The sequence below is a fragment of the Bolinopsis microptera genome, chromosome 3, assembly GCF_026151205.1.
Source record: "Bolinopsis microptera isolate Bmic1 chromosome 3, MBARI_Bmic_1.0, whole genome shotgun sequence".
In the NCBI taxonomy this organism is placed as follows: Eukaryota; Metazoa; Ctenophora; class Tentaculata; order Lobata; family Bolinopsidae; genus Bolinopsis; species Bolinopsis microptera.
Window position 1 is genome coordinate 8,681,806 of NC_087074.1, and position 14,655 is coordinate 8,696,460.

At 36.7% G+C, this 14,655-nt stretch overlaps 1 protein-coding gene and 2 non-coding genes across 4 annotated transcripts in view; all 3 read right to left on the reverse strand.

The window, feature by feature from the left end:
- The window catches only part of LOC134812460 (uncharacterized), a 99,652-nt gene that overhangs the window by 46,707 nt on the left and 38,290 nt on the right, over positions 1-14,655 (reverse strand). The gene's annotated exons all lie outside the window — the stretch shown is intronic.
- Positions 1,366-1,448, reverse strand: Trnal-uaa (transfer RNA leucine (anticodon UAA)). The gene has a single exon. It is a non-coding gene; the product is annotated as a tRNA-Leu (tRNA).
- On the reverse strand, positions 11,143-11,225 carry Trnal-uaa (transfer RNA leucine (anticodon UAA)). Its single transcript has one exon. It is a non-coding gene; the product is annotated as a tRNA-Leu (tRNA).

Consider the following 14,655-nt stretch of genomic DNA (forward strand, 5'->3'; position numbering starts at 1 on the left):
TCCGAACCGAGATATTATGTGCAATTTTCCCAATTTTGTTCATGGAGGTCTTTTTACTTAGTATCCACTATATTCAACAAACACTGAGTTATATCTTTCACATAGATCAGAGTTAGTATCATTAAAAAATATCGAAATTTTATCGAATTTGGGCAAAAGCGAATTTGGGCAAAAGTGTATGCCCAAATATGGGCATATTTTTTAAAGCTCATAGCTCAGCCAATTTTCGACCAATCGCGATGGAAATTCATGTACTAGTCCTAAAACAGGCTTATCTTGCGAATCTGAGTGAAAAATATAGTTCATCATGAAGATCTTAACGAAGAATATAAATTTTCTAATTGTAGGTATATTAAAGTATATTAAAATGTAGGATTTTTTCCGATTTTGCCCCGGGGATATACTTTAATATACTTTAATATGGTTGCCCCCCCCCCCCCCCCCCCCCCCCCCCCCATTCTTGGTCCTGGTCCTGGTCCCGGTCCCGGTCAGGCCTGAAATCATGTCCCGGTCGATTCCTGAAAATTTATTGGGTAATCGATGATTACCCAATTACGACACCGTAATTGGGCTCTCTGCACGATTCCCATAGTGCGGATCTAGCCTCAACCCACAAACTCGTTATGCTTCATATTGCGGTCATCTGAGAAGCTAGTACTCTCATTTTTCAGGACAAATTTAAATGGTCAAACACAAGTCAATAAAATTTGGCTCGATCCAACTATCCAAACTATCAAATAAATGCGAAAATTAACCTCCATTTGAAAAACATGAACACGAATATTTTTCGATTTGACAAATTCCTCAAACCAGTGGTGGTAGTAGGTCATACCAGTTGTTGTTGTGTATCTTTTGTACTCAGTGACCGAGATATTAAGTTCAACTAATGGGTACTGACTATTGCCCCCCCCCCCCCCCCCCCCCCCCCCCCCCCCCCCCCTGTATTTTATCGCAACCAATTTTGGATAACAAATATAATCACTTTTCGATTTAGATCTACATCTGAAGGCTGAAATAATCACTTAAAAATCCAAACAATCTACATTGAAACCCGAATTGTTTTGAAATAAATGAAACATGAAATTTCAATGAAACAAGAAATTTAATTTTAGCACATTTTGCAGAATCAACAAATTTATATAACAATAAAAATATAATTCTCATTTTGCGTATGACTTTCTATCCTTGACTGCTAATTGGGTTGAAAACGGACAGGGGCAAGGAATGTGCGGGCCTGAATTCTGAAAGCTTTTGCCGACACACCGAAACATTAGTCCAATGGTTTTTTGGAGACAACAAAGCTTGAACCCAGGCAAACATCCGAATTATTCAAAATACTGCTGCACCACAAGCCCCAAAAATTATTACCAGAGATGGGGTTCGAACCCATGCGTGCATCTGCACATTGGAACTTAAGTCCAACTCCTTAACCACTCGGACACCCTGGTATGTAAGTAAAACATTCTAGGGCCTGTCGTGATATCATGGATCGCTTAGGTTCCACCAGGATCTGGTAGTCCTCATAATTCTGCGGCCTCTATGTTTTGTCATCTCGCACAACTTTAAGAATCTTGTGGATTTGGCATGTGAAAATTTGCAGCCTTCCAGACATTGATTGGGTTAACGAGTGGTCGTACGTCACCTCAAGATCGGGTGACAGGGGGCTGACCAGGCCAGAACCCAATTGATTGGGTCTGAGGTCACGTGATTATGAGCCTGAGGTCACGTGACTATGACGTCACCAGACCTTCCTCTCCGTTTCCCGCTCATTGGACCAGGTGAGCTTGCATGCATGTGAATGTGGGTGTAAGAATAGCTGTACTGTAGTTTATACCTAATTAAACCGCTATAGAAACCGAAAATTTATCTTCTGGCAGAAAGTTAGAAATTTACCAAAATATCGTCATTGTTTTAAATTTATTTTGATGACCATTCCTGACCTAAAATCGCACGAGAAATCGATTAAACTTGGTTTCAGAACTCAACAATGCTTCCTTATGCCTCAAAATCCATGTTTTATCGATACAATCAACATCTCGATCCTGTAGTTCAACTTATTACTTAAAGGGTTCAAGTATAGTTACGCGGAAGTAACTCGTAGTCATATATGTGTGAAAAGATGCCGATAATACTTCCAGATTATTTCTCGAATAAATTCCAGATTGTTAGGTAGGTGTATCACTCATGATAAAATTCTGCTGTTTATTTTTTAATTGTTAGTTAGTAACTATAGCACGGCTGATTGTTTTAACGGGTCAAATTTTTAGTTATTACCAAGTATTTATAAGTAATAAATTATGTTAGGATTATTAGATTCCTATGGTAATAAACTGCTCTTTCAAGGCAGTGTAACATTTATTTATTCTAAATTTTGATTAAAAGATAGGGTCCTTCTACGATTGCGAGACAACGTAACATTTAGGAATTTTAATGCTTAATATTTATTATAATTATATATGTTTTTGACAGTTTTACCAATTTCATATTTTTACGTTTATAACGGTATTTGTTTTTATAAAGACATGCCTATTGTAAGGTCATTAATCTATAAGTATATTAACAATTTGTTAGAAATAATTAGGGCTTGGTGGTTTCTAGTTTTACCGACTTTTAGAAAATTCTTTATTACCATTTCTAAATTTCATTTAATGGAGTAGACAATTTTAGAACATAATAGATTTGCTGAATTAACAATTGCAATATTAGGTTTCAATACATTAATTATAGTTATAGTTCTTTGTAAGTTTTACTGGTTTATATAATAAATAAATATTACACTCAAATGTCAGATCCAAAATTACTTCAAAATATTCTCGGTTGCGGACTATGGAGATATTTCAACAGAATAATATTGCCAATCTTGTGGGGCTTTCAGATACCATGTCTTTATGAAGAGTTCTAGAAGAACTAAATTGATTACTGGTCATTATGATAATTATGATAATTATGATAATTATGATAAATTATGATAATATGATAATTATGATAATTATGATAATTATGATCATTAGATAATTATGATAATTATAATAATTAAAATTATAATATGATGATACTGCTGTCTTTACTCTCATCGAACAAACATAATTGGAATTTATTTTAGACTTTTAGATTAGATTATAATGCAATAACATACCGACCGCCTAGCCTCTTTCTTAGGACCTAGGTTTAATTATTAAAATACCAAACAAATCGAGTGTGATAGTATAATTCATGTGATAAACGAGAAGAATGATACTATCATTATTATATTTTCTTAGTTGTGATCTCGCTATCATAGCTCAGCAAAGGGAAGCCATCCTCATCAAATTTGGTATACCCCAATATTTCAAAATCTCTGCTATACTTATTGAGAATAATCTGTTTCTGTTCCTCGTTTAGACCAGCCCAATACTGATTAACAAAATCCATACTATCGTGCGAATCCGTACCCTGTTCTTTTCTTGACCCTGGATACTCAACATGCTCAGTTCCGGTCAGTTTCTGTATCAGTGGAATGTACCGTCCAACTTCTTCGATTTGAACCACCAGATCGTACGGGAATTGGCAGATACACATATTGTGCCACTGGGGTTGCAAATGCACATCCGACTCCTTTTCTTTGGGCAGTCTATTCTGTACGAACAGAGCAAAATCTTCACTGTCCGTGATATTTTGAGGAGCTTTGAAGTATTTGTTGTGTCGAAGTTGCTTGTCTCGAAATGCTGATACCACTCGAACTATTGGGTTTCTGATTGCCATGATCTTAACGTATTGATTGAAATCGGCCTCATTTTCGAAGAAATTTGTATTATACACCGTTTTATAGTGCCCCCCTGCATTTCGATGAAATTCGTGGTCCTCATCTGTTACACCATCAATACGAAACAGAAACTTTTTAAAACTAGTACTGCCAGTTTTAGGATTACTTCCATAGAGTATGTGATACTCTTTCTTTGCTATGAGTAATCGTGGCTTTAAAAACTTATCCCTGAAGTTCCAGACTGTCGATATGTTTCGTGCTGCACAGTTCTCTCTTATTTTAGCTAGAATTTTGTGAGACTTTTCCAGTGTATGTTTCTGGAGGTCGGTGAGTTCCGAGTTGTTAATGTGGTAATTGTTATCGTTGGCCGGCTCCACTCCTAATGTTGATGATTTATTCGTTGAAGCCTCTGTATCAGATATAAGGTTTTGATCTAAAAGTAAGGTCGTATTCTCTATTGAATCCGTGCTTTTACTGTTAAAGTTTCCCTGAACAGATGAAAACTTATCCTTTTCAGGTTGACTGTTGGTCAAAACTGATATTCCGCTCTGATCTTGATCGTGACTGTAATTAAATAGCAATAGCAGAAGTAGTCCTAAGGATATGCAAATTAGCACTAATGTCCGGTTTTCTTCCATCTTTCTAACCTGCATTATAATTTTTATAATGTTTAGCATTATTATTAATATTTTATGCATTAATTTTACCACTAAGGTAAATGTAAAAATCTGAGCGTTTTAAAAGGATACGCACAATGTACACGGTGAACGAAATGAAATTTAAAATTGGACAACAGATTTTATTTTCAGAACTGATAATAAGGTAACCCATTGTAGTGGCTCCTCATCAAATATTGTACTACATCATGTATAATTAATAGACAATGAACATGCATCTTCATGTCCATTGTCTATTAATTATTTGATCCAGTACTATCATTATCAATTATGGATAAGATGTGAAATAAAAAGGAGATAATTTAAAATAATCCACATGCTATCCTCTCGTGGGCCACCCAGCCGTAGGGCCTGTCGTGATATCATGGATCGCTTAGGTTCCACCAGGATCTGGTAGTCCTCATAATTCTGCGGCCTCTATGTTTTGTCATCTCGCACAACTCTTTAAGAATCTTGTGGATTTGGCATGTGAAAATTTGCAGCCTTCCAGACATTGATTGGGTTAACGAGTGGTCGTACGTCACCTCAAGATCGGGTGACAGGGGGCTGACCAGGCCAGAACCCAATTGATTGGGTCTGAGGTCACGTGATTATGAGCCTGAGGTCACGTGACTATGACGTCACCAGACCTTCCTCTCCGTTTCCCGCTCATTGGACCAGGTGAGCTTGCATGCATGTGAATGTGGGTGTAAGAATAGCTGTACTGTAGTTTATACCTAATTAAACCGCTATAGAAACCGAAAATTTATCTTCTGGCAGAAAGTTAGAAATTTACCAAAATATCGTCATTGTTTTAAATTTATTTTGATGACCATTCCTGACCTAAAATCGCACGAGAAATCGATTAAACTTGGTTTCAGAACTCAACAATGCTTCCTTATGCCTCAAAATCCATGTTTTATCGATACAATCAACATCTCGATCCTGTAGTTCAACTTATTACTTAAAGGGTTCAAGTATAGTTACGCGGAAGTAACTCGTAGTCATATATGTGTGAAAAGATGCCGATAATACTTCCAGATTATTTCTCGAATAAATTCATAAGTAACCTTATAAAATAAATCATTATATTAATTTGACCAAAACCCATAATCATGGGTAGAGTGTACCGCTGCCAGTGTCTCTCTTTTCCAAACAAAAGGAAATGATATTAATTTGAGGAACCGTCCGCTAATGCAAATTGAAACCGAGAATGAAATCGGTCGCTCGCTTTTCCGATCCCATTTAATAAGCTTTATTACAATTCGTAAGCCGTGAATGAATGGGAAAAGCGAGCGACCGATTTCATTCTCGGTTTCAATTTGCATTAGCGGACGGTTCCTCAAATTAATATCATTTCCTTTTGTTTGGAAAAGAGAGACACTGGCAGCGGTACACTCTACCCATGATTATGGGTTTTGGTCAAATATCATCTCTTTTTGATTATAATGTCAGGATAATTTACACAGTCGAAACTTCATTAATAAGGAGGTAATTTCAACGATTTCGAAATTCTGCCTTTGAAAACGTTTCCTTGTGTTTAGGTAGGTATATCTGTCGATAACCGACTGAATATGGCACTTTTTACTCATTCAAGTTGGCATTAAATTCATATATAATGCCATTTAAATATCGTGGAAAGCAGAATATATTCGAAATCACGAATGAGCAAAATTCTCACCTTTCGCACGTGCAATCTTTGAGCAGACGTTGCATGCGCATACAATATTGAATCACCGTAAATTTTTGCATAGTGGTATTTAATATATAGTTTAATAAGCATGAAAAGTTTCAGAAGATTTCAAAAAGAACTTGGATCAACTCCAAAGTTGATAAAAATCGTGAAAATCAAAATTTTTAGTGGTTTTAGCTATTTTAAATCAATTTGGGCGTGTCCCCACGTGTGCAACTTTTCGATTTTTAACTTTAAAACTAGCCTATAACACAATTTACACCTTTAAGAAGCAAAATTGAGCTCCACAACCCAAGGGATGGCCCAACACCAGAGAATACTAATTCACAACTTTTGTGTTTTTATAAAATTATTCTTTAAAAAAGCACTAACTTCAATAGCAAATATCTTTATGAAGGAGCAAGGTAGGAAACTTTTCCGGTAGATTTTCGGAATGCTTGAACAATTATCTCAGGTGAAAATGTCCTCAGATTTTGAATATAATTACTCCTTAATGGTGTAAAATTGATTTGAAAATTTCTTACTTTGTCAAAAATCAAGTTTTAAAAACACTTAATTTGATGACGTCATCAAGTGATGATGATGACGTTAAATTATTTTTCAATACAATGTAAACTGAAGTTTAAACGATTATCTTTAAAACCTGTGGTTCGAGATGACTGTATCGTTTATACTTTTGGATATACGGACACTTAAATGTAGGCTACAATTGACTGCCAAAGCGTCTATACATACATATATATTATATAATAAATAGTTGTTGTTTGGTTTCCCAAAGAGAGTGCTCGACTGCAGTTAAGCAGGAGCATTATAATTCGAACAATTGAAACAAATCAAATTGGCGGGCAAACGATCCGTTTCATGATATGTATAAAAACAATCATCAGTGCCAAATAATGAATTGTAGCGCTATGACATGTTGCTCCTTTATAAAATAATTTTTATCGATCATGAAACATTTTCAAAATTATCAAAATTTACAAAACTTTTGTTAGTTATGCTCCTTCGACTCGTCGTTGTTGAGCACTCTCGTTTGATAACCAGAATCAACAATTAACTCTCAAATACGGATCCTAATTCTACCAGCTTCACGGAACTCAGTAAAGAATTTTCCTCTACCACTACACGAAGGCCAACGCAGTTTACAACTTTAAAAGCCAGAGATATCTTACTACCTTACTTCATAGACAATTTTAAAATTGGGACGGACACAATAAACTGTTTTTTTTGGAAATTTTGTAAATTTTGATAATTTTGAAAATGTTTCATGATCGATAAAAATTATTTTATAAAGGAGCAACATGTCATAGCGCTACAATTCATTATTCTATTTGGCACTGATGATTGGTATTGTTTTTATACATATCATGAAACGGATCGTTTGCCCGCCAATTTGATTTGTTTCAATTGTTCGAATTATAATGCTCCTGCTTAACTGCAGTCGAGCACTCTCTTTGGGAAACCAAACAACAACTATTTATTAGTTATGCTCCTTCGACTCGTCGTTGTTGAGCACTCTCGTTTGATAACCAGAATCAACAATTAACTCTCAAATACGGATCCTAATTCTACCAGCTTCACGGAACTCAGTAAAGAATTTTCCTCTACCACTACACGAAGGCCAACGCAGTTTACAACTTTAAAAGCCAGAGATATCTTACTACCTTACTTCATAGACAATTTTAAAATTGGGACGGACACAATAAACTGTTTTTTTTTGGAAATTTTGTAAATTTTGATAATTTTGAAAATGTTTCATGATCGATAAAAATTATTTTATAAAGGAGCAACATGTCATAGCGCTACAATTCATTATTCTATTTGGCACTGATGATTGGTATTGTTTTTATACATATCATGAAACGGATCGTTTGCCCGCCAATTTGATTTGTTTCAATTGTTCGAATTATAATGCTCCTGCTTAACTGCAGTCGAGCACTCTCTTTGGGAAACCAAACAACAACTATTTATTAGTTATGCTCCTTCGACTCGTCGTTGTTGAGCACTCTCGTTTGATAACCAGAATCAACAATTAACTCTCAAATACGGATCCTAATTCTACCAGCTTCACGGAACTCAGTAAAGAATTTTCCTCTACCACTACACGAAGGCCAACGCAGTTTACAACTTTAAAAGCCAGAGATATCTTACTACCTTACTTCATAGACAATTTTAAAATTGGGACGGACACAATAAACTGTTTTTTTTGTAAATTTTGTAAATTTTGATAATTTTGAAAATGTTTCATGATCGATAAAAATTATTTTATAAAGGAGCAACATGTCATAGCGCTACAATTCATTATTCTATTTGGCACTGATGATTGGTATTGTTTTTATACATATCATGAAACGGATCGTTTGCCCGCCAATTTGATTTGTTTCAATTGTTCGAATTATATATTATATATATATGCTTCACGACAATCTGTTGTAAAACAGGGGTTCCAGAAAACCCACTTGCCGATACTGCTGAAACATGAAATTTTGTTTACAGTCGATTTGGGCAAGTTCTAGACGCCCTGCAAAGTTTCAGATCTCTAACTCAATTTTAACACGGTTTTTAAGGCACCTGAATATGGCGATTTTGGGTTTTTTACCTAATTTCGTATAACATGCTGGCGCGTATTTTGCGCAAATTTCTTAAAAACCTCCATATAACTATTTCTTATTCCTGTCATCTTTAACATTGAATTAGAATGTTTTGAACTTAAATATACCTGCTGAACTACTTTCGATGAGTCTTAATGCCTGGAAAACAATAAAGGGGATATAATACTAGTATAGGGGGTAAATAGTATTGTGAATATAAGGGCGACGGTAATGCTTGCCAGCATTGTGATATAAAAAGTAGTTGTCTTTTCCATTTATACTGTACCAATCGCCGACTCACTTTTAACATTTAGCCTCACCAGCGCAACTTGAATTTTATTAGAAATTGTTAACAAAATATTTTAGGAAAGTAGATCTGCTGGATTTGCAAAGTGCTAGTTATAACCAAAGATGGTCACCTTTTTAATTCATAACATTCCCAGGTAGTAGGTTTACGAAAATTGAAATAACAGACACTTAAAAAAAGCTGCCCAACTGAAATTGCACAAATTGCAATACAACTGCCACATAACACAAGGTTTTTATACATATAAGTTTATTTAACGGGTGATACTCGTAAAATATTTGTTCCAAATATTACCTTCGGCGAGTTTAACTCTGCGCACGTCCTGGTAGGTTATAAACCTACAATTTTGTTTTAGTTTGTCTACTGCGTAACTATACTTGAACCCTTTATCACCTTAATAACACCAGAATGTGTGTGTGTGTGTGTCTGTCTGTCTGTCTGTCCGTGTGTAATTTCCGGTCGGTTATACAAAAAAAACGGTAAGAGTTACGGGACTGATTTTTTCGGTATAGTGTCGACAAAACTCTGATGAAGCCCATAGGAAATTTTTAAAAAAATCGGTCGGTGGTAAGTGGTTTTATTGATGGTTTTGTACCACAAATGTTACATAAAGTTGCTTGAGCAGAACGGCAAGAGTTACGGGGCCTGCTCTCTCTTTCTCTCGCTCTCTCTCTCATTACTGTGTAATATGTTATCTGCTGCATTTAAGTAGCGTCATAATTGGATTAGCCCGGAAGATTTGCTGTAATGTTATACCTTAAGCTTATTAGGGGAGGGAGTACTGTTAGTGTTTGGGGTCTGTTTGGACTGCAGAGAGAGAGAGAGAGAGTTCATACGACAATGTTATGCGTGTTTTCAAATATAATATGCGGGTGTGGTGCGGAGTTAACAAGGGTTAATTTCTATAACGATTTAAATAAAAATAGAAAGCGGTTCAGGACGGGAGTGATGAGGTGTAATACTCGGTGTTCAGACCTTATGATCATGGAATGTGGTGCCTAATAATGATTAAATTATCCACAAGAAATAACTGATTATGAGATTATTGTTTAAGAAACTATTGGGTCACCTAATGCGGGTTTTGACTCAGCGGGTAATTACTCCTACCCTTTTTAACTGCGGCAGTGAAATCCCGGCCGTAGGCCGGGTTACACTAGTAAGTAATAAGTTGAACTAGAGGATCGAGATGTTGATTGTATCGATAAAACATGGATTTTGAGGCATAAGGAAGCATTGTTGAGTTCTGAAACCAAGTTTAATCGATTTGTCGTGCGATTTTAGGTCAGGAATGGTCATCAAAATAAATTTAAAACAATGACGATATTTTGGTAAATTTCTAGCTTTCTGCCAGAAAATAAATTTTCGGTTTCTATAGCATATAGGGGTTTAATTAGGTATAAACTACAGTACAGCTATACTTACACCCACATTCACATGCATGCAAGCTCACCTGGTCCAATGAGCAGGAAACGGAGAGGAAGGTCTAGTGACGTCATAGTCATGTGACCTCAGGCTCATAATCACGTGACCTCAGACCCAATCAATTGGGTTCTGGCCTGGTCAGCCCCCTGTCACCCGATCTTGAGGTGACGTACGACCACTCGTTAACCCAATCAATGTCTGGAAGGCTGCAAATTTTCACATGCCAAATCCACAAGATTCTTAAAGAGTTGTGCGAGATGACAAAACATAGAGGCCGCAGAATTATGAGGACTACCAGATCCTGGTGGAACCTAAGCGATCCATGATATCACGACAGGCCCTAAAAACATTCTCAAAAATTATAATTTTTTTCTCAAAAAGTAAATATACAACATAATTGTTATTCAATCTAAATAGCTAATAATTAACTAATTATAATTATTAACCGCCCCCTTCGACTAGTCAATAACATATTGTTCAATGTAAAAAAACCAATAAGCATACATAATTTAACATTACAATTTTTTAAGAGACTTTGAACACAAGGAAATTTATTCCCTAATTTCTTATCGTAATCAATGAAACAAGAAGTTTCAATGAATCAAGAAGTTTCAATGAAACAAGAGGTTTCAATGAAACAATAAATTTAATTTTAGCATATTGTACAGGATTGACAAATTTATAACAATAAAAATATAATGTTCACTTTGTGTATGAGCCCCAAAAGTTATTACCAGAGATGGGGTTCGAACCCATGCGTGCATCTGCACATTGGAACTTAAGTCCAACTCCTTAACCACTCGGACACCCTGGTATGTCAGTAAAGCATTCTCAAAAAGTATAATTTTTTTTTCTCTAACCTAGGTGGCCTAGTGGTTAGAGCATCCGCCTTCTGGGCAGAAGGATCAGGGTTCGAATCTTAATGTCACAGAGTCTATTGAGTAGCTAAGGATCCATTGGATCTATATGATCTCCTCGGTCGACTCAGACGAATGATAGGAAACCTAATGCATAAGTTAAGGGTTAAATGAGGAGAGAAACCTGTTAAAAGTTCAAAAAACTTCCTAAATTTTTTTTTTTAATTTTTTTTTTTTTAATTAGAATATATAAAATTATTCAAACAATATACACATAATATAGCAATGACCCTATATAAAATCAAACCTTTAAGAATATAAAAAATTCCCTAAACACTCAAAAATTACCCTTGGCCTTGTGGCTCCAAGTTAAGATCTAGACTGTTTATATTAACAATGTTTTTTCTCGCACCTCTGTCTCCACGGAGAGAAATCACTGTTGTTCTTAGGATTTCAAAGCGAAGGCGCTTTCTGATGTAACCTACAGCATCCGAGTACCTCTGGCCAGTGTGGTACTCCATCTTACTGGCCAGCTTTTTTACCAGTCTTTCAGCTTCACTACCCATTCCACCAGAAGTCGAGAACACTAAAGGTGTGAAGCTTCCTTTCTCCACTTCCAGAACCCTTGCGTTGTAACATCGCTTTTTCTCATTTTCATGGGACTGGTACATTGCTGGGATCGATTTGCTTGCATTGGAGGGGGCTGGGGCATGAAATACCCTTACATCAAAATATGCCCTCTCTGAAGCATTCCAAATCGATCTTGCAGAAATGTCCAGCCTAGCTTGGTCTCCAAGTACTGTTCCCTTAGGCAACTTCAGACCATCAACTGGAAGAAGAACTGGCTCAGTCTGCACATCCTTGCATTTCACAGTTCCTAAAAACTTCCTAAATACCCCTTTATGCAGTGCATACTGTAAATATATATAAATATATAAATCCATAAAAGTCCTTTTGAAAACTGTAGATGTTTTTCTTTTAAATTTCAATTGCTATTCATTTTTAATATATAAAATTATTCAAACAATATACACATAATATAGCAATGACCCTATATAAAATCTACCCTTTAAGAATTTAAACAGTTTCCTAAAAAATCAAAAATTACCCTTGGCCTTGTGGCTCCAAGTTAAGATCTAGACTGTTTATATCAACAATGTTTTTTCTCGCACCTCTGTCTCCACGGAGAGAAATCACAGTATTCATTTTCATACTGCAAAATTTATGGTTGACAAGGTTATTTATACATGATAAGACAGTTTACGTACATACATCAAAGTATCTTTGTTTAAAAGCCTGGTCGTACTCGGTAAACATTCCAGTACATCCGGACAAATAATTAAAATTTTAAGGCAATGAAAATTTTGAATATGTCCTACCGTTAATTGACGATGTCAATTCATGGCAGTTCGGCGCGGCACAGTAGCGCATCTCGCCGATCTAAGTGTGAGAAGCCTCATTGAGTGCGCAGCGCGGCACAGTAACGCATCGCGCTACAAGTCCTACCGGTATAGCATATAGTACGATGCAGGACATTTTCAAATTTCAGCTTTCCGCGACCCAAATTCAAAATTTCACAGATTTGACTGAATTTTCCTTGATACATGTTACGTATCACAAATATTTGGAGGACTTCGCCGCTTCGACGTGCCGCGCGAACTAGCATTCTTGCTTCGCATCGTCGATCGTTGCTCTGCTTCGCAGAGCAACGATCTCGATGGGTTGACATCGTCAACCAACACAAATATCGGCGGCGCGCGCTTCGCGCGCGAAAAGTGGCATGCAACGTATGTCAAAATTTTCCTCAATGACCATTTTTTCAAAGTCACTGAGGATGGCACAAGGCACAAGCTAAGACACGATTGAGGTATTCAAAGTTTTGTTCCCAAAGAAATTGCTTCGATAAACAGAAAATCATCAAAATGTAAAAAGAGTTTTTGGATGATTTTTGAAAGGAGCTTTTCTGCCATACCCTCAACCCTTGACCGAAATTTCGTAATTTTGACTGAAATTTTTACCAGTGACCAATTAGTGAGGTCACGGTCGGTGAAAGTGACACAAGTCGCCATCTTACCTGGGGCCGGGACCTCAGACTATCATGTTCATAAACATAGAGATTAGGCGGAATGACAGGCTGAGCGCGACCCAGTAAGTCTGAAGTCATTGTATCACGTGGTGACCCCCACGGTCGCTTAAATATAGAGTTTCAACGATATTAACAGGTGATACTCGTAAAATATCTGTTCCAGTCCTGGTAGGTTGTAAACCTACAACAACGATACAGGGCCGGGGGAGCCGCGCACCCGTACGCGGCGGGTCATACAACGTATGACAACTAAAGCATAAACAGCTGAAATATCGTTTTACAAGCCTGTACGTCACCTGCGCGCGCACGTTTGAAAAAATGGTTATTTGCTCACAGCTTGTCAAGAAATAATTAATTTCATGCTAAGTAATAGGTCTTATTCGAAATCAAAATAAAAAGTACATTCAACATTGGTATATAGTTTACTTTCACAATCCCACAGCTTATTTATATACCAAAAATGTTTGTAGCGCGATGCACTACTGGGTCGCGCGCGCATCAAATAATGCTTCTCGCAACCACGTATGCAGATCGGCGAGATGCGAAGGATTAACATCGCGAATCAACAAAAATGTATATGGTATAACGATAAGCATATCCACAGAACGGTCCAAATCTAATTGCCACCAGCTTTGTGCAGTGCACGCTATACTTGTTACCTGAGGACCCCAGGCTTTAATGTTGGTAAATAGAGATTAGGCGGAATGACAGGCTGAGCGCGGCCCAGTAATATACTTGATACTATACTTTGAAGAAATTTAGACGAGTATCGTCCGTCAAACAGCGTGTATCACAATCAAGTATCAACTCTTATTTATTTTAAACTTAGAGCGAGAAATAGACTAGCATGAGCAATTAGCTAGCAATTAGTTACCTGAGGACCTCAGGCTATCATTAAACACATTTCGCCGAATATGAAATAGATATTAGTGATTAGGATTTAGGCGGAATGACAGGCTGAGCGCCGCCCAGTAAACTGTAACCCCTAATAGTATTAGCAGTACATAAAGATATTGTAAAAGTTCTAAGTACATCAAATCACAATCTGGGTCTGATTTGCTACACCAGTATTATTTATAGCCGTCGGTTTATTAACGGGTGATACTCGTAAAATGTTTGTTTTAAATATTAGACTGTCGACGACTCGACGAGTCCAACTAAATCAGCGTGCGGTGCGCGCGTCTTGGTAAGTTAAAAACCTACAATCGGTTTTAAGCAGGCCAGGCATTTGTAATTGTATAACTTCGCATGTGCACCCCTGACCACCGTCTCGCCATTACATCGATGAGATGATAGGTTGC